A 21,433-nucleotide genomic window follows, 5' to 3' on the forward strand; every position below is an offset into this window, starting at 1 on the left:
CATTATCATCCCCTTTCCCACGTCCACCTTCTGGCCTTTGATCAAGTAGAGTATGGTGCACGGGGTTTCTTTCGCCTAAAAACACATATGTCTGTGGCGTAAAACAACCGAAAGGCAACAAAAATGGAATATTATATATATATATATATATATATATATATATATGTTGGTGCGACATGTAATTACCGTGACGGCGTCGAGCTCAGCCAAAGACGAAGGCCCACCTAGCGTGCCTGAGACTGAGGAGGGGCTGCTATGAGCGGAAGCGGCTGCGAGAGGAGGCCCGGTTGCGTGAGCAAGTGATGGTGCGATGGTGTTGTTGTTCATGGAGTTGCTCCCGACGAAACTGGGCAACGGGAAATCATGTACCGTCTTGTCTGGATTTTCCTTCGTCCAGTTGATGATAACTGGAACCAAGTTAGTAGCGAATCATTTCTGCAGGCAGTTACAGCTGCATTGACTGCCTGCTGTAGCAACTCATATTTGTCCTCGGCTGCTTTTTTCGCGTCCTCAGCTGCTTTTTTCTCGACCGCAAGCTTCACCTTCGCGTTGATGTCCGCCTGACTAAACTTCTTTTTCTGCTTCTTGGCCTCCGGGCCCTCGTTGTAAAACACCTTCCACGTGGCGCCGTCTCCAGCGCCGTGCACACGACCATATTGCGGCTGCTGGCCCAAAGGGAGTCTCTTAAGTTTGTTCAAGGCTCGGTTGAGAGGGGTGTCCCACTTGGGCCTCATCGGAGAAGTAGGGCTTTCGGCTGCAAGCTGGTGTTGCTTCTCCAGTAGTCTAATCAATTTCCTCGTGATCTTGTCCGTGTAAAAAACCTTTTTCTCCTTGTCCCACTTGTAGCGGGCCCTGATGAAGTCACGCTTCAAGGGGTTGGTGAACTTCGCGAAGGGGCCTGGGAGACCCGCGGCTTCACGTTCCGCGTCCTCCTTATCCCATATGGGCCTTTTACCGAGGTAGCCACGGCTTCCGAGGCGATGCTTCCCCGTGTTCCTTTGCTGAAGGCTCTTGAATTTCGCAGCCTTAGCCTTGGCTGCCTCGGTAGCGCAAGTGTCCTTGAACTTTTCGAACTCCTCTTCCGTAAGTGTCGGATTTTCCTCCAGAATCTTGGACAGGGGTTCATCAGCCTCAATAGCTCATTTCACCCTCCCTTTCCAGGAGGCCAAATCATTGTTGAACATGCCCATGGCGTGATTGTTAATCTTTTTCATCTTCGGATCATCCCACGGTTGTTCTATGTTATCATCCCGGTCGGGGAACTTGAATCTCTTGTGCAACTTCGTTAGGAGCAACTGCGTCAAATGTTCTTTACTCCTTAAGTCATCGTCGTTGATGCTCGCGCATTCCCGTAGGATGCATCCTACTTGGTTCCCATAGCACTTGCGAGGTTCTTCCGGCTCTAACGGCTCAAACTTGCCAGGTGCCATCTTTGTGATCACAAGTCGTCCAATCCCTAGTTTGTTAGGTTTTCGTATCCTCTGCTTCTTATGCTTCCTCTTTTCGGTAGCGGCATCGGGGCCGGTACCTTCCCCGCCGGTATCTTCCCCGCCGGTACCTTCCCCACCGGTCTCGGCGCCGCCATCGGTGCCGGCGCCGTCGGTGTCGATGTCGGCGTCAGTACCATCATCGAGGCCGACCTGCAAACCTTGCTTAGCAGTCAACTAGTCAAGGTACTCTTGTTCACCCTCATAATCCATCTCGTCTGCATCTTGGTCAGAAGGCCCAGTTTCTTCGTTGTTCGACATGTTTCCTATGATTAAGTGTCCTCATTTATTTCTAAAAGTATGAATAAATGAGAAATGACATAAAAAGAAATCTATTTGCTAGCACTCGATATGCCAACTATGTAGCACAAATCATGCCTTTATTCACGGGAAATTTCGGCATGACCTTTGCTAAAAAAATGGACATATCGAGCGCTTGAAATTCACCGAAACGGAAATGAATCAACATTCTGGTGTAACATAGGCCACTCGGATCATTTTCCAAACATGACATGTCCAAAACATGACATATCCACATATCACATGTCCAGTTCAAATTTGCATACAAATTCAGCTAATTTTGAAACCTAGCTAAATTCATAACTAAATAGATAACCTAATTAACATACTGCCCTAACTAAAACCTAAGTAAATTAACCGAAGAACCCTAGCAGAGAGAGAGGGTGGCGTTTACAGAGGGTGCAGGGGCGAGGAGGCAGGCCCGACGAAGGCCGAGGTTAGGAGGGGAGGAAGCAGAGGAGGGAGGCGAGGACCAACGGGTCGGGGGCGGGCGCCTGGGTCGGGGGCGAGCGTCGGGGTCAGGGTCGGGGGCGAGGGCCGGGTCGAGGGCGAGTGCCGGGGTCGGGGGCGAGCGCCGGGGTCGGGGGCGAGCGACGGGGGAAGAGAGAGTGGGGATTTGGGGGGAAAAGGCGGGATGAAGTAGGTATAGTGAGAATTTTGGGTTAAGTGGATGTAGAAGCAGCGCGTTTGGACAAAACACGCTGCTACTACCTTCAGTAGATGTAGCGGTTTATACGAAATGAGCTACTACTACCTTCAGTAGTTGTAGCGGTTTATACAAAATGCGCTACTACTACTGCCAGTTTTCCTTTTGCTTTTCCTTTATTTTCTCCCACTTTTATTTCCCGAGAGTAGTGAACGAAGGGAGGGCGATATATATTGCATCATTTGACGGTTAAATATGTATGCAAAATAGGAACATATATATTACATCATTGGACCCATGCATAATAATGGATAAGTGTGTATACAAAATAGGAACATATATATATATATATATATATATATATATATATATTACATCATTTGACCGATAACATATGGTTCCTCAGCGCTGACGTTTTCGTTTTTGAGTCAGCTTCTTTCCCTTCTTGTTCGTCGAAGAATAATTGAGCCCCTCATTGTGACTTTGCCTTTTCCATGGAGTACGATTTTTCTTAGGTAATGTAGTATTGATTCTTCTTTTGACGTATACTTCATCATCATCGTCATCTTCCCTCATTGGGTTGCCGTACTGATCATAGTCTTCCTCGTTGGCGACTCCATCCATTCCAATGATGTTCCTTTTGCCTCTCCTCACGACAACACGACTGGGATTGCATGGGTCGGTTATGAAGAAGCATTGTGTCACGTGCTTAGCGTGTACCCATGGCTCGTTTTTTGCGATAGCGTTCACGGTAGCGCTCTTGGCGTCGGGTATACTCATGGTAGTGAAAATCCGGTTTTCTCTTTCGACATTCTTTGCCCATCTGACACGGAACATCGTCGTGTTGTGCAGTCCAGAGTAGTCAAGCTCCCAGATCTCCTCGACCCTTCCATAAAATCGTTCAGTTGCACCGTTGTCGCTGCCGGTCATGCATTCCATCGTCACCCCTGAGTTCTGATCATCACTGTCCATATCTTTGGCCTCCGTGTAGAACGTGTATCCGTTGATATCATATGCCTGATAGGTTACGAGGTTGGGCGAGGGGCCATGTGCTAAGGCGTATATGAGCAATCCGTCCTTAGAGCCCTCCTCCGGGGGATTAGCAATAATATGCTCTTTGAACCAATGCAGGAAAGTGGAGTTGTGCTCTCTAGTAACTTCGGCGTTCGTCCTGCATACCCCCCGGTCACGATACTTCTTTGCGATAATTTCTTTGTGCAGTGCCACGAAAGGATCTACCTCGTCTAGGTGTTGTAGCACTACCAAGTTTGCTCTGTCAAAGTCGCTGCGTCGATCTGAGTATGCCACGTGCAGTTCCCTGCGACCGTTGCAGTGACCATCTCCTTCGAGCCTCCCATCGTGCTTGTTAACGGGCAAACCAACACTAACACCAGGCGGCTGGTCTGCGCCATATAGAAAATTCTCACAGAAAGAGATGCACTCTTGTGCCAAATAGCCCTGGACGATGCTTCCATCCGGACGGGACATGTTACGAACGAATCCTTTGATGATCCCATTCATCCTCTCAAACGGCATCATGTTGTGCAGGAATGACGGCCCCAGGTCTATTATGTCATCCACAATATGGACACACAGATGCACCATCACGTCAAAGAACGCGGGCGGGAAGTACATCTCAAGCTCATTCAGTATCACAACGATCTCTTCCTGTAGCCTTCGGAGCTGCTTCACACTGATCGACTTTCGAGAGATGACGTCGAAAAAGTTGCAGAGACCAATAAGCGTGTCACGGACGTGCTTGTCCATTATCCCTCTAAGGGCAACAGGTAGTATCTGCGTCATCATCACATGACAGTCATGAGACTTCATCCCGCTGAACCTTTTCTTGTCCGTGTCTAGATATCTGCTTATCTTGCCACAGTAACCGGAACTAACTTTGACTCCGGTAAGGCACTTAAAGAATTGATTGATCTCAGCCTGACTTAAGGTGAAGCAAGAAGGGGGGCAATAATCCTCTTTCTTTATTTTCTTGCCCTTCTTCTCCCGTGCCTCTGTCTCCGTCTCTGTCTCGTCTGACATTTTACGGGGCGGCATGTGCAGATCTTCCCTGATTTTCAAATCTTGCAAGTCTTTTCTTGCCTTCGGCCCATCCTTGGTCTTATCCGGCATGTTCATCAGTGTTGCGAGCAAGCTCTCAAGGACATTCTTACAGATATGCATTTGATCAAGGCAATGAGGTGTATCGAGTTTGTGCCAGTACTCCAAGTCCCAGAACACAGACCTCGTCTTCCATACCTTCAGCAGCGGCTCCGGCGCCTTTCTCATCGTCTTTCCCGGCGCGGGGCACTCCTTCCAGTTTTTCAACAGCTCATCGATTTCGGCACCGCTCCGCTTACGTGGAGGTCCTCGATGCTCAGCGTGACCATTGAATAGATCTCCACGGTTTCTCCACGGGTCGTCCTGTTCAAGCCATCTTCGATGCCCCATGTACACGATTTTCCCAGACCCGCCATCTTTCCTTGACGTTAGCTGCTGAGACGTCGTATCATCCATGCACCGCGTGCATCCGCAATATCCATGGCACACCTGGCCTGCCACATATCCGTAACCGAGATAGTCCTGCACTGTCGTGATCAGCGCGGCTCTCATGTTGAAATACTCGCCTTTGCTGGCGTCCCATGTCTTGGCCGGTGTTTTCCATAACGTGTCTAACTCCTCTTGAAGTAGCCCCAGATACAAATTAATATTATTTCCTGGTTGTTTCGGCCCTTGAATAAGCATGCTCATGTGAATGTACTTCGATTTCATGCACAACCAGGGGGGAGGTTGTACATCCATACAAACACGGGCCATGTGCTATGGTTGGTGTTCTGGTTGCCAAACGGATTCATGCCATCGGTACACGCGCCGAGCACGATGTTCCTTGCATCACATTCAAAATACCGATAGAAGTTGTTCAACGCTCTCCACTGGCTTCCATCCTTCACGTGTCTCAGCTTCGGATCATCTCCATCGTCGGGCTTCTTCCTCTCCGCGTGCCAGCGCATTAGCTTTGCTTCCTTGGGATCTACAAAATACCTCTGGAGACGGGGAGTGATCGGTAAGTACCATACAACTTTCTGGGGACATTTCTTCCCGGCCTTCTTGTATCGAGAAGCATTGCACACCGGACAGCTTGTTTTTTCCGCGTGCTCCTTCCGATAAATTATGCAATCGTTGATGCATGCATGGTATCTAACGTGTGGCAGATCAAGAGGGCACACGATCTTCTTGGCCTCATCAACACTAGTAGGACATAGATTACCCGCGGGAAGAACATCCTTTAGGTACTTGAGATGCTCATCGAGGCTAGTGTCGGTCCATTTGTTTTTAGCCTTCGTCTTCAGGAGTTGGAGCGTGAAACTCAAGCGGGTCACCTCAGGATTGCAACCATCATACAATGGAGTGTTCGAGTCTACCACCAGTTGCTCCAGCTTAGCCTCCTCTCTAGAAGCAGCTCTCTCAGTACTCGTCTCCTTGCGAAGCAATGCTTGAACATGAGGGTCCCGCACGATTGAACTTAGTACCGACGAACTCTGCTGCGTGGAGTCCATGTCGTTCTCTCCGCCGCCATGTCCGGCCCCTTCTCCTCCGCCATGTCCGGCCCCTTCTCCGCCGCCATGTCCGGCCTCTTCCCCGCCGCCATTATCGATCATCTCTTCGTCTTGCCCCGTGTCATCATTGCCTGCCCCGTCGGCATCCTCAACATCGTCATCCTCATCTTCAGTTATCCACCGAGTATAGCCATCCATGAAACCAGTCATGAGCAGGTGCGCTTCGACACGACCATCGTCATAGGGGTCGAGCCAAACTATTCCTTTGCATTTTCGACACGGACATAAAACCTCTGTCAGGTTATTTTCTTTCATGTCCTGCACCGCCGACCGCAACCACCTGTCCACCATCGTTCCACTGACCATCATGAACGTCTGCACGGTAATAATAAACAAATTGATTATAAAAATGCGTGCATGCATCAAAGTCATACAAAAATTCGGCATGACCTTCCCTAAAAATAGGACATATATGGATCTAGAGTTTGCCCGGAATTCGCCGAAACGGAAATAAATCGACATTTCGGCAAAACATAGGCAACTCAAAAGCACAATTTGGCGTCAACTCATGCCACACACACAATTTCCACAAACATATCACACACACATAAACATATTTCCATTTTGCAAAAGCATGAAATTTTCATCACCTCTATCTCGAGATCGAGCACACGGTGGAGATGATGTTGTAGGGAGATCAAAAGTGCACAAAGCTCTTCTTGACAAAGATAGATCTAGTTAGGGGGCAAATAGGTCACTTAACTAAATCCTACATCTACCTAGCTACCTAATTTGGGAGGAGACAACTTCAACTAGTGGAGGGGAAGGAAAAAGAGAAAGGAGATGCATTAATGGAGGTGGTGTAGTTAGGTAGGAGTAATGAAGAGAGAGAAAGGTAGATAGAAGAGAGAGAGTAATGGGGGAGAAGTATTGAGGAAGAAGAAGACTGAGAGTGGGAGCATGTGGGAGGTAGGAGAAAGGGAAGAAAGGAGGGGGAGGGGAGGGACGGATGGGGAAAAGGTGGTGGGTTGGTGCGGATTAGCAGTAGCGCGGGAGTTAAAACGCGCTGCTGCTAAGGAAGTAGCAGCAGCGCGCTTTGGGCAACGGCGCTACTGCTAACCGGGACCAAAAAGTGTGCCAATTTAAAATTTAGCAGCAGCGACCTCATAAAAAGTGCGCTACTACTACATCCATAGCAGTAGCGCGGCTCGCGGCACCGCGCTGCTACTAAATGGAGTTTGGTGGACACCGCCGGTCGATATTTGTAGCAGCTCGGTTTACACCCTGCGCGCTACTGCTAAAAATTTGTCAGTAGCGAGTTTCCCGCACACGAGCTACTACTAATTAGCAGCAGCGCTCCTTTTTGAGCCGCACTGCTGCTAACATTCTGTGTATAGGCTTTTCCCTAGTAGTGTAGACGTGTTCTAACGCGGTGCTACATGATACCGGTGAAGGGGGAAGTCAACCGGGAATGTTTTCCCGGTTCCGGACCTGTGTCAGACAGATGACCAAATGGGGAAAGTTCCAAGTTCAGCATGCTAGGGGCATGTGACAGATGAACGGACCGCATATTCGGATTCGTAGGATTTTTCTGAGCAACTTTCATATAGAAAACATTTTCATCCGAGCTACGGTTTATTATCTATGATTTTCTAAAGTTTTAAACATTTTCTAGAATTAATTAAATTAACAAAAAGGAATTTCTATGTCAGCATGACATCATTGTGACGTCAACAGTCAACAGGATGGCTGACCAGGTCAAACTGACCAGTGGGTCCCACCTGTCATAGACAGTGGACTAACAGAAGTTTAAAACTAACTAAACAGAGTTATTTAGCAGGAAGGCCCCACCTGTCATGGACTAATTAGCTAAACTAGTTAGTTTTAATTATTAAAACATTTTAATTATAAGATTAAGCGGTGGGGCCCACACGGCAGTGGCTGGGGCCTGCCCAGTCAGCATAGTTGACCAGGTTAACTGGTCAACACCGGGCCAGGGGCCCCACTGGCAGTGACCCCGAGGGTGGCCCCAGGTGTGCCAGCTGCGGGCCGGCGGCTAAATGCCGGCGAGCACAAAAACGCGGCGGAGGGCACTCGGCCTCGTCGGGATTCGTCTACAGGGGTCTACACGGGCGCAGGCGGGCGCGTTCGAATGGGGGGAGCCCGTCGTGTCACGTGGTGAGACCGGCCGGAGCTGGAGCTGCCAGAAACGGCGCCGGCGACGAGTGGAGGCGGTGGCGCATATGGGTGGGTGAAGGAGACGACGAAACAGCATGCTACGGAGCAAGAGAATAGGCTGGGAAGGTTCAACGCGTCGCGGTGAAGCTGTTGGGCGCACACCCGTGACCATTTGGTCATCGGAGGCACGCCGGCGACGAGCACGGGCGGCGGCGGTTCGGCCATGAAGAAGAACAACGATTGCGAGCGCGGGGAGAGAGGAGAAAGAGAGGGGTTCGATGCGGCGGCTTACGGTGCGGCTCACAGTGGCCCTTGGATGTATAGGAGCGCAGCGGGTCGGCGGAGTCGGCGACGGACGGAACGGAGGAGCTCCGGTGATCCACGGTGGTCGCCGGCTCGATCCGGGCGATGTAGTGGCCTCCGGCTCGGACGCGAGGCCGGGGAAGAGGGAGAAGACGTCGACGGTGCTGGTGGACAGGTCAGGAGTACGAGACGGCTCTGGTGGCCACGGTGACGACAGAGGATGGCAGCGGGCGCTCTTGGGTTAGAGAAAGGGGAGTGAGCGAGCGAGGAAGAGAGAAGGGGGAAAATGGCGAGGCGTCCAGGGGAGTGGATGTGGCGGTAGGTGAAGGGGAGGGCTCGAGGCGTCCGGGCCGGCGACCTTATCGTCTCGGCGACGGGGACGGCAAGCTGGTCCGATGGCGACGCGCGGGTGCGCGCTCTCGGCCGATTGAACAGGGGGAGGGGCACATGACCAGGTAAAGGTGGGTGGTCCAGCCTATTGGGATGGGCCGAAGCCCAAGGGGAGGCCAGGGGCACTCCCACCCCTTCTTCTTTCCTTTTCTTTTTCTTTTTGTTTTTTTCTTTTCCAGCAGCTTTTTCCTTTTCTTTTAGCCACTAATGACTTTGAAAAATTATGCCACTGGCTAAAAAAATTCCAAAGAATTATTTTGCATTGCCACATAAAGATTGTGAGGATTTTTGAAAAAGGTAGCAATTTTTATAAATTAAAAAGCCATTAATCTATTGTTTTAGCCACTGCTTTAATTGGTTTAGGCCATTTAAACACCTTGCAAAAATGTTGGTCCACCACCAATATTAACAAATGATTATTTTCCATAAGATGAACATTTTAGATTTCATGTCTGACAAATAAGAATTTTTGACTTTAGATTGGATTTGAATTTGAATGGTGATTTGGATCAAGTGAAGATTAGCAACAGTAACATGATGACATGGCACCATTAACAGGTGATTACTGTAGCATGACACTGGGGGTGTTACAAATCTCCTCCACTACAAGAAATCTCGTCCCGAGATTTAAGTGCGGAAGTAAAGAGTAACTTCGGGAGAACTGACCCTTATAGGGTTAATTATCTGGTGAACAATTCAGGGAATGTGGCAGAAGTATCTCTCAAGTTGAAACTTAAGAAAACATCGAGAGCAAAATATGAAGGTACAATAGGGAGTTTCAAGCGAATGGACAAACGATCGATACCTGAACAGAGTGTGATAAGGGGGTTCAGAACATCAGGAATAGATCATCTCTCAGATGGTGGCTCGTGACAACACACAAAGCCAAGGGCAAATGATACTTCAGAAAAAAGGATATACAGGAGAGTCAGGTTCCGATCCTGCGAAATAGTGGGTTATGAGCCCACCATGTGGGTTAAAAGTAGAAAGGGGGCCGATATCAAGGCACGCCAGATGATAGACTATCAGTTATGTTGTCAACAATGTTGGTACCAAGGGCGAGGGACGGAGAGAACTATTTTCCTGCTTGTTGAACGAGGTGGACCAATAGGCAAAGTTCTCGTCCATCGGTGGCTACCGAAATGTCATCAACTATAGTAACAGGGTCTTACTGACACGGTTCTACACCAAGGTATTTACATAAGTAGAAAAAATATTACTGCTTAGATCATATAGATCACAAGAAAGGTTAATTAAAACAATGGGAAGGAAAAGGCGATTACCAGATTAAACAGAACAATGGAAAGGAAAATGTGTTTAAACACATATTTCAAGGGTATATCCTTCCCAAGGACAAGCAAAGCATGATATCCATGACACGATATAATGTAGAAAACTCTTTAGGTAAGGGGAGAGAAATTTCATGATATTACCCATACAGCAGTGTTTGGATAGTTGAGCAGGAAACATTTAGCATTGGGCTTCAAATGTTCTTTGTTGAAAATCGGAGTACCATAGGCATGCTTCGAGATAGCATTGACATGGTCATCAGGTGAAGATCAGACTTTGGAAACACAAAGGATCCATCAGGAATAACTTGTAGAATAAGTCTTATATTTTCCTCATGGAAAGAATGGGTAACCTTGATAAAAAGGAAAACTATAACAATGGGTCCTCCGGCCCGGTGCACTAGGCATGACATCACCTTACTGGGCTATACAAAGTCCAATGTTACGGCTTTTGGAAAAAGTCCCAACCATCATATTTGGCTGAGATTCAGTTCTGATTGGCGTTAGGATACCTCAAACTCATCATGCCTGAGAAGGAAGGGGTGCAACACAATTTGATGAGATGGAGTTGCAAGATTCTCGAGAAATGAACTATGGAAGCAAGTTCTGAATCATGAGTTCATCATTTAACCAAGGAGAGGACAAGGAGGTGGCTGATGAACTCAGCGACAATTCATTGAGATTTCCAAAAGATGGATTTCCACACTTATGTGAACAAGGAGATAGCATTTGTCAGATCAAATGATGTAATGAGGTATGCTCGAGGAAACCATACACAGTTAAACATTGGTTGAATGGTGCAACCGAAATATGGACTTAGGTAGCATGATCAATGTTAGTATGGTGATTCGATAACCAATGGTCTAAGAATGGAATATCGACCATTAACTTCAAAGCAATAGGGTTGCTAGAAGTTTTGAAGACGCACATCATAGTTCAATTGTCAGTTTTCCGGTTAGAAACAATCACGGGGATCAAGGAATGAACGGATATGGCAAGAAGTATCACCTGTATCAAGATCTCTTAAGAGGTGGTGAAATTCTCACGACTTTCTTGACATAAAAGATGGTAATACTCGAAGATAAACAAGAACAAATGCTGGGTAGCAAGGATCTCAAGGTATAACACAAAATACGAACACGTTTGTGTTAAACGGAAGGCAGTAAAGTGGTCGATGATAACACAAATCATCGAGGGCAAGGATGGTATTTCTCAACAAGAATTCAACTGATATCCTAGAAGAGCTCATAAGGCTGATGATGATCACGACACATTTGTCGAGAGATTTCATGGAGATGTAATCAATCAGCGACGACACCAAGTCAAAGGAATGATGAAGCAAAAGGTTATTGGAACCATGGGTATGACACAAACTCGAAATCAAGCTTGCTGTTCAAGGTGAAATGATATGATGAGGAAAATGGACGTAAGCTTAGCTCATCGTCGAAAATTGTGCTCCGGGAGGAAGGACCAGGTGACACAGTTAAAATTTAGCACGATAATGGTATAGCCGATCAGGCTAGGAATGACTTGACGGATTATTAAACCCGTAAGCAATGAAAATTACTTAGAGTTATAGAATCAGAGTGCGGAATCGATTCACTTATCGGTGTTCTCAAGTGACTAATAACCCGGAACCCGTGGAAAATTTAGAATCAGCAAAAAATAATAGTAGAGGAAGAACTCATAAGAAGTCATGTAGTTTTGTGATATTCTCGAGATACCAGAGGGTAATACTCGAAGGTAGAGCAAAATCGAGGTTGGGCAAGCATATTGATTTGCAGAAGACAAGCGCTTTAACTTGTCCGAGAAATGGGATCAAAGAAAGAAAGAAAAAAACAATCATGGTCGGAACCACGGTTGCAAAGGACCAAACATAGTTACCAAATGAACTTATAACAAGGGGATTATTATTATCACAAGAAGCTTCCATGATAAGTTTCACATCGGGTCCATGGGCATGAACACAAAGTTCAAGGTCGACTCCCACTTCTTCAATGCATAACCTTCCATTCACTTTCTTGTTTTCGATGAAGTCGTACTTGTGATGCCCGGATAATTAAGTTACAGTAATTCCTGGCTAATGATGCCACATCATCATGACTATTGTTGTTGAACTCGCGTTGGTTTGAAACTGGTTCAAATTTCAAATTCAAATCAAAGTCCAGAATTCAAATTGCCAAACATGCACTACTAGGGAAAACCCTAGTAGTAGTGTGGGTTTTGAGGCTAGCAGCAGCGCGGGTAGCCGCGCTACTAATAAGGCGCTACACCTACCTTATAGTAGTAGCGCGGTCCGTACCCGCGCTACTACTATTGACGATATCAGCAGCGCTTTTGCCGAATGCGCTACTATTACTTAGCTGTAGCGATTTCGCAGTCCCTCGCTACTGCTATATCTTTCATCATTTTCCCCCGTACCCCTTTCCCTTTCAGATACTAGATACTAGGTACTACTACTAGATATCAAATTCATAAACCATTATAAGTACTAGGTAGTACTCCCTTCGTTCCAAATTACTCGTTGTGGTTTTAGTTCAAACCACGATGAGTAATTTGGAATGAAGGGAGTACTAGATAACAATTTCATGCATAGTCAACATGCATCCTCAAGCAGTACAAGGTCATATCGACGGCGATCATCATATGTAGTTCTAGATGATATCGACGACGATCATCATTGTAGCGACCAGACCTCAAACAATCTGATCTCTGTGCATCAGTGTCATCCCTGGATCAGTAATGCTGACATGCACAGTACTCGAAGGATTTATAACAGAGTAGCAATCACACACTTATTACATCGAATGTCTCAAAAGAGAACTTATTACAATAAATATGGCTTAAGGCCATCTAATAACAATAACAGCGGAAGGCTTGGAAGATAAGTGAGTCCATCAACTCCAACGGCATCACTGAGTATAGAACCACGATCCTAAGGCATCTTACTCGTTGTCTGAAAAGTCTGCAACATGAACGTTGCAGCCCGAAAATGGGTCAGCACATGGAATATGCTGGCAATGTAACACATAGAGAGTAATGAAAGAATAAATCTATACTACATGCATATATGGCTTGGTGGAAAAAGCTCTATGGTTACAGTTTGCATAAAGCCAATTTTTCCCTACTGCAAAGGAATAAATTTATTTAACTATCATGGTGGTTGTTAAACATTGAGAATGGTTGACAGCATTCTCAATCCCAATTAAGTAACATCATCATTAAACAAACCCAACAATATTAATTAAAAGTAACATGATGAGATTCACATGATAATCCAAGTACTAGATACTCAAGACGTCCATAATCAGGGACACGGCTAATCATGATTAGTTTATACACTCTGCAGAGGTTGCACACTTTTCCCCACACGACTCGATCTCCTCCGTTGGTTTTCTCGCACTACATGGTGTTTGAGAAACGGATGACCGAGACATAGTCTTTCAGAAGCGCTAGCACCTTACGATGGGTAGACCTGTACACCTACTTTCCCCTACATCTGCTAGTCTACCACTGTAAGAGTTCGCACGACTTAGTCAACTATGCTAGAGCCCATAATAGCATGTGGCTGCACACGGAAGTTTCTAGCATGAATAATCTTATGATCCCTTTGAGCCTGGGTGGCGGTCCAAAACAAACAGGCAATCCTGGAATACCCAGGTACCTCAATCCACCTAGATGTGTATTAAAGTTGCCACCTTAAATAAACCATTAATTAATAATCTCACATCTGTCATGGATACACTCACCCAATCCACGTCTACTAGCGTAGGATAGCATAATAAGCAAACATAGAAGTAACTCCCAAAGGTTTGATAATAAAACAGGTAATAGGTACTACCTCATCTACTTCCCAAAACTCACATATTAATCAGATCCTAGCCATGCAATTGTTTGAGGATTGATCTAATGCATAAAACTAGGTAATAAAGAAGTATGATCAAAGTGTTACTTGCCTTGCTGATGATCAGCGGAACCTACGGATTCGAAGTAGCAAGCGGCGCAATCCGGGTACTCTATCGCAAACAAACAACAAGCATACAATAAGTACTCATCTAATGCATAGGTAAAACTTAAACAACAGATCTAACCAGAAAGTTCAACTTAAGAACTCCGGTTTGCAAAAAGAATCAAATCGAATGAAGCAACGAAAGTCAAACGGCGAAAGAAACAAGCTTCGATTACTAATTTGGACCTAAGTCCAATTTTACAGTAGAAAAAACTGGTTTGAGTAGATTATTCGGAAAGAGGGTTTCGAGACAAAACTCTAGGTGCTTGAATCGCCTGATTCCGATAAACGAGCGAAAAGTTATACTAAAATGAAAATCAGATCAGAAATCGCGATTAGAAAAATCGTGGAATAAATCCGAGAAAAAGAAAAATGACGAACAGATTAACAAACGAACATTCGTTATCTGAATCTAAATGATGAACGCGTTCGTTAAAACAAATGAACGAGCGAACGCTCGCTAATTAACCTAAACCGAAAAAACCGATCTAATAAAAAAACAGATCTAAAAAAATGGAAAAACCGACGGAAAAACCGAACGGTTTTTCTAAAAAAAACGGCCGCGGCTCGGGTCGACCTCAGGGTGCGGGTCGGCGGCGGAGGCGGCTCCGGCGAGGGCGGCGGCGGCCGGCGGCGGCGTCTGCAGGGTCCGGCGATGGCGGCGGCGACAGCGGCGGGCGGCGGCAGCGGCGGCGGCTGCAGTGCTAGGGTTAGGGTTTGGGGCGGCGGGACGGCTCGGGTGGGCTGGCGGCGGAGGCCCGGGGCGGCTTATAAAGGCCCCGGCCCGTAGTCGGTTCGGATTTTTTTAAATAGTTTTCGCGCAGAAAATCAAACGAAAGAAATACTAAACAGACTCCAAAAATCCCGAAATAAATTTTCCCCGGCTTCTAAAATCAAGACGGTTTAGGTGAACAGTTATTTGGGGCCTAAATGCAATTTTGAAAAACACGCATTTTTCCTAAATTCAAATAAAATAGCAATAAAATCCAAAATAAAATCTTATTTGATTTTTTTAATTAAATCCTTAATATTTCTTTATTTTGGAAAAGTCATTTTATTCCCTCTCTCATAATTTATAATTTGAAATAATTGAAGATAAAATAAATAAAATCAAATGATCCTATTTCCAGAATTTGAGAAAACTCAAATATGAAATTTACGAAATCCCCAACTCTCTCCGTTGGTCCTTGAGTTGCGTAGAATTTCTAGGATTAGGGCAAAATGCAATAAATATGATATGCAATAATGATCTATTTGTGTAACATTCGAAATTGAAAATTTGGGATGTTACAAACCTACCCCCCTTAAGATGAATCTCGCCCTCGAGATTCGGGTTGGCTAGAAAATAGGTGAGGGTGGTCCTTCAGCAGATCTTCCTCTCGCTCCCAGGTGGCTTCATCCTTGGTGTGGTGGCTCCACTGAACTTTGCAAAACTTGATAACTTTGCTGCGGGTGACTCGGCTGGCATACTCAAGAATCTTGACTGGTTTCTCCTCATAGGTCAAATCACTATCCAACTGAATCGCCTCTAGCGGCACGGTGTCTCTCAGCGGTATGTTAGCCATCTCTGCGTGGCACTTCTTCAACTGAGAAACGTGGAACACGTCATGAACTCCTGACAATCCCTCAAGCAATTCCAACTTGTAAGCAACTTCTCCCATACGCTCCAAAACCTTGTACGGTCCCACAAAACGTGGTGCTAACTTTCCCTTGACTCCAAAACGCTTAACTCCTCGAAGTGGAGATACACGAAGATACACTCTATCTCCGACTTCATAAACTGTCTCCTTGCGTTTTCAATCTGCATAGCTTTTCTGCCTGGACTGGGCTACCTTGAGCCTGTCGCGGATCAACTTCACTTTCCGTTCAGACTCCTTAATCAAATCTGGTCCAAATAACCGGCGGTCTCCAACTTCATCCCAAGACAACGGGGTCCTGCACCTCCTTCTGTATAGGGCTTCGAAAGGGGCCGTCTTCAAACTGGATTGATAACTGTTGTTGTAAGAGAACTCTATATATGGCAAATTGTCGTCCCAAGTAGATCCGTAATCTAGCGCACAAGCTCTCAACATATCCTCCAAAATCTGATTGACTCTCTCGGTCTGTCCATCTGTCTGCGGATGAAAAGTTGTACTGAACTCTAGCCTGGTACCCAAAGTTTCGTGCAACTGATTCCGGAACTTTGAGGTAAACTGGGTTCCTCTATCTGATACAATGCTCCTCGAAACTCCATGCATACATACGATCCTGGTCATGTATATCTTGGCCAACTTAGCACTAGTGTAAGTGGTCTTGACTAGAATGAAATGAGCTACCTTCGTCAAACGATCGACTACAACCCAAATCGAGTCATAGCCTGAATGAGTCCTGGGCAATCCTGTGATAAAATCCATGCCTAGCTTATCCCACTTCCATTCGGGTATCGGCAATGGTTGTAACAATCATGCTGGCTTCTGATGCTCTGCCTTTACTCTCTGACATACATCACAAACAGCTACATACTCCGCAATATCCTTCTTCATTTCGGTCCACCAGAAAGTGTCCTTCAGATCCAAATACATCTTGGTATTGCCTGGGTGAATCGAATACGGCGAATCATGGGCTTCTTGCAAAATCAACTTCCTGATTTCCGGGTCATTAGGCACATAAACACGGTCTTCAAACCATAAGGTATCGTGCTCATCCTCACGAAATCCCTTAGCTTTTCCTTTTTCTCATCTTCTCTTTTATCCCGGCAATTTCCTTGTCGGTCTTCTGAGCTTCTCTGATCTTATCCATCAAAGTCGACTGAATTTCCAATGCTGCTACATAGCCTCTCAGAACTATCTCCAAACATAGTTCGCAAAGGTCCTCGGCTAACTCCTTTGGCAACCCTGCGGTCATGAGTGTATTTACATGGCACTTACGGCTCAACGCGTCGGCTACTATGTTAGCCTTTCCGGGGTGATACTGCAATCTCATATCATAATCCTTGATGAGCTCCAACCATCTCCTTTGCCTGAGATTCAACTCCTTCTGCGTGAAAATGTACTTCAAACTCTTGTGATCCGTGTATACCTCACAATGATTTCCGATAAGAAAATGTCTCCAAGTCTTCAACGCATGCACTACGGTTGCTAACTCCAAATCATGCGTGGCATAATTCAACTCATGAGGTTTAAGCTATCGTGAAGCATACGAAACAACTCTCCCCTCCTGCATAAGTACTGCTCCAAGTCCTCGACGTGAAGCATCGCAATATACTCATAATCCTTACTCTAATCTGGCAGAATCAACACTGGCGAGGTAACTAGACGTTCCTTCAACTCCTGGAAACTAGCCTCACATTCCTCAGTCCAATTGAACTTGGTATCCTTCTTCAACAACTCCGTCATGGGCTTTGCAATCTTCGAAAAATTCTCAATGAATCTCCGGTAATATCCTGCCAGTCCAAGAAAACTTCTGATCTCTCCAACAGTCGTCGGTGCTACCCAATTTGTCACAGTGATAACCTTTGTGGGGTCTACTGCTATTCCTTCTCCAGAGATAACATGTCCGAGGAATCCAACTTCCTTCAACCAAAATTCACATTTGCTGAACTTGGCATATAACTGGTGTTCTCTGAGCTTCTCCAATACCAAATGCAAATGCTCCTTATGCTCCTCTTCGTTCTTCGAGTAAACCAAAATATCATCAATGAACACCACGACGAACTTATCCAGAAACTCCATAAATACCTTGTTCATCATGTTCATGAAATAAGTAGGTGCGTTAGTCAGACCAAATGACATAACGGTGTACTCGTACAGCCCGTACCTGGTGGTAAAAGCCGTCTTAGGTATATCCTGCTCTCGAATCTTCAACTGATGGTATCCTGATCACAAATTGATCTTGGAAAATACCTTTGCTCCTTGCAATCGGTCAAACAGATCATTGATCATCGGCAGTGGGTACTTGTTCTTGATGGTTACTGCATTCAATCCTCGATAGTCAACAACCACCCTTAATGATCCGTCCTTCTTCTCCACTAGAAGTACTGGCGATCCCCAAGGCGAAGAACTTGGGCGAATATAACCTTTATCCAGTAACTCCTTAATCTAAGTCTTAATCTCCTCCAAATCTTTTGCAGGCATCCTGTATGGTCTCTTGGATATCGGCCATGTGCCTGGCAAAAGCTCATTCAAAAACTTGATGTCTCTATCCGGTGGCATGCATGGCAACTCTTCTGGAAATACATCAGGAAAATCCCTCACTACTGGTACTTCCTCCTGCACAACTCCTGATAAGGAATTTACGTGCATCCTCTTTGGCTCATGTCTTGATACATACCTTATCTTTCTCCCTTCTGGGGTAGTAAGCAAAATCGACTTACTGGCGCAATCAATGTTTCCTCCATACATAGATAGCCAATCCATACCCAGAATCACATCCAAACCTTGAGATTCCAAAACGATTAAGTCTGAGGGGAAAACATGTTTGCCTATACTCAACGACACTTGAAAACATCCTCGACTGGCCATATACTCCGCTCCTGGTGAGGTTACTAGCATGGGTGTTCCTCGAACCTTGGTGGGTAGTTTATACTTATCCACAAATCCCCTTGATATGTATGAATGCGATGCACCAGTATCAAAAAGAATGAGTGCAGTAAATGACTTAACCAAAAACTTACCTATTACTACATCTGGCTGGGCTTCAACCTCCTCCACGCTAACGTGGTTCACCTGTCCTCTATTGAAAGGGTTCGGCTTCTTCCCAAAGCTTCCATTGCCATTCCCATTCTGGCCTTCAGGACATTCATTGGCGTAATGTCCGGTCTTCTGGCACTTAAAGCAAGTGACTTAACTCAGATCTCTCTTGGCTGGTGTTGAGGGGTTGGTACGGTTCTGGCCATTGCTTCCTCCATTCCTGTTACCATTCTTGGAACCATTATGGTTGTGTGAGCTACCACCTCCATGGGTATTGAGGGAGTCCTGGACTAGGGGGTGTCCGGACAGCCGGACTATCATCGTCAGCCAGACTCCAAGACTATGAAGATACAAGATTGAAGACTTCGTCCCGTGTCCGGATGGGACTTTCCTTGGTGTGGAAGGCAAGCTTGGCGATACGGATATGTAGATATCCTACCATTGTAACCGACTCTGTGTAACCCTAGCCCTCTCCGGTGTCTATATAAACCGGAGGGTTTTAGTCCGTAGGACAACACAACCATTACAACAATCATACCATAGGCTAGCTTCTAGGGTTTAGCCTCCTTGATCTCGTGGTAGATCCACTCTTGTACTACCCATATCATCAATATCAATCAAGCAGGAGTAGGGTTTTACCTCCATCGAGAGGGCCCGAACCTGGGTAAAAACATCGTGTCCCTTGTCTCCTGTTACCATCCGCCTAGACGCACAGTTCAGGACACCCTACCCGAGATCCGCTGGTTTTGACACCGACATTGGTGCTTTCATTGAGAGTTCATCTGTGTCGTCACCGATAGGCTTGATGGCTTCTTCAATCAACAACAACACCGTCCAGGGTGAGACTTTTCTCCCCGGACAGATCTTCGTGTTTGGCGGCTTCGCACTGCGGGCCAATTCACTTGGCCATCTGGAGCAGATCGAAAGCTACGCCCCTGGCCATCAGGTCAGGTTTGGAAGCCTAAACTTCACGGACGACATCCATGGGGACTTGATCTTCAACGGATTCGAGCCACAGTTGAGCGTGCCGCGCTGTCACGATGGGCATGATTTAGCTCTGCCGCCGGACAGTGCCCTGGTGGCCGCACACGAATCCGCTCTGACCCCTAGTTCGGAGCCGATCGCGCAGATCGAGGACGGGTGGCTGGACACCGCCTCGGGGGCTGCGACTTCTACGGTGATGGAGCCGAATACCGACCCGGTCCCTTATAAAGCTTGTGACTCCGAGGCACCGGACTCCTTGCCGGACTCCGAACCTCCTGCGCCCCTGCCAATCGAATCCGATTGGGCGCCAATCATGGAGTTCACCACCGCGGACATCTTCCAACACTCACCCTTTGGCGACATCCTAAATTCGCTAAAGCATCTCTCGCTATCTAGAGAGCCCTGGCCGGACTACGGCCAGGATGGTTGGGATGCGAACGACGAAGAAATTCAAAGCCCACCCACCACCCACTTTGTAGCCACTGTCGACGATCTAACCGACATGCTAGACTACGACTCCGAAGACATCGACGGTATGGACGACGACGTCGGAGATGATCAAGAACCAGCGCCTACAGGGCACTGGAAGACCACCTCGTCATACGACATATACATGGTGGACACCCCAAAAGATGGGGACGGCAAAGAAGCAGCGGAGGCAGATTCCTTAAAGAAACAGCCCAAGCACCGACGTCAACGGCGCCGCTCTAAATCCCGCCACAGCAAGAATGGAGATTCCGGCACCGGAGATAATAACACCCCAGAGAGTGCCGAAGACAACCCCCTCCAGCACAATTCAGCACAGGAGGACGGGGAAGCCAGCCCTCGAGAGAGAGCGGCAGATGAGGAGTTAGAGGATGACAATTACATGCCTCCCTCCGGAGACGAGGCAAGCCTCAACGACGACGAATTTGTCGTGCCCGAGGATCCCGTCGAACAAGAGCATTTTAAACGCAAGCTAATGGCCACGGCAAACAACCTAAAGAAAAAGCAGCAATAGCTTCAAGCTGATCAAGACCTGCTGGCCGACAGATGGACCGAGGTCCTCGCGGCCGAAGAGTATGAACTCGAACGCCCCTCCAAAAGCTACCCAAAACGCAAGTTGCTCCCCCGACTAGAGGAGGAAGCATACAAACCTTCATCACTAGCGCACAATACGGCAGACCGACCACCTCGTGGCCGCGACAGAGAGGCATCTAGGCCCTCCACCAGAACTGTACCCCGGCTCCGCTCAAAAAGTACAAAGCCACGGGGGAACGCGCCGGACTTGCGGGATATATTGGAGGACAAGGCAAGACAATCTAGATCTATCTATGGATCACGTGGGCGCCCCACGACCCACGACGAATACCGTCGCACCGGATACAGCAACTCCGGCCGGGCCGAACACAACAGACAACGCTCGCTTGAGCTACGTCGTGACATTGCTCAATACAGAGGCGCCGTACACCCACTATGCTTCACAGACAAAGTAATGGATCATCAAATCCCTGAAGGGTATAAACTCGTCAACATTGAATCCTACGATGGCACAACAGACCCCGCGGTTTGGATCGAGGATTATCTCCTTCACATCCATATGGCCCGCGGCGACGATCTCCACGCCATCAAGTATCTCCCACTCAA

Source organism: Triticum aestivum, chromosome 6B (assembly GCF_018294505.1).
Source record: "Triticum aestivum cultivar Chinese Spring chromosome 6B, IWGSC CS RefSeq v2.1, whole genome shotgun sequence".
NCBI classification, from domain to species: domain Eukaryota; kingdom Viridiplantae; phylum Streptophyta; class Magnoliopsida; order Poales; family Poaceae; genus Triticum; species Triticum aestivum.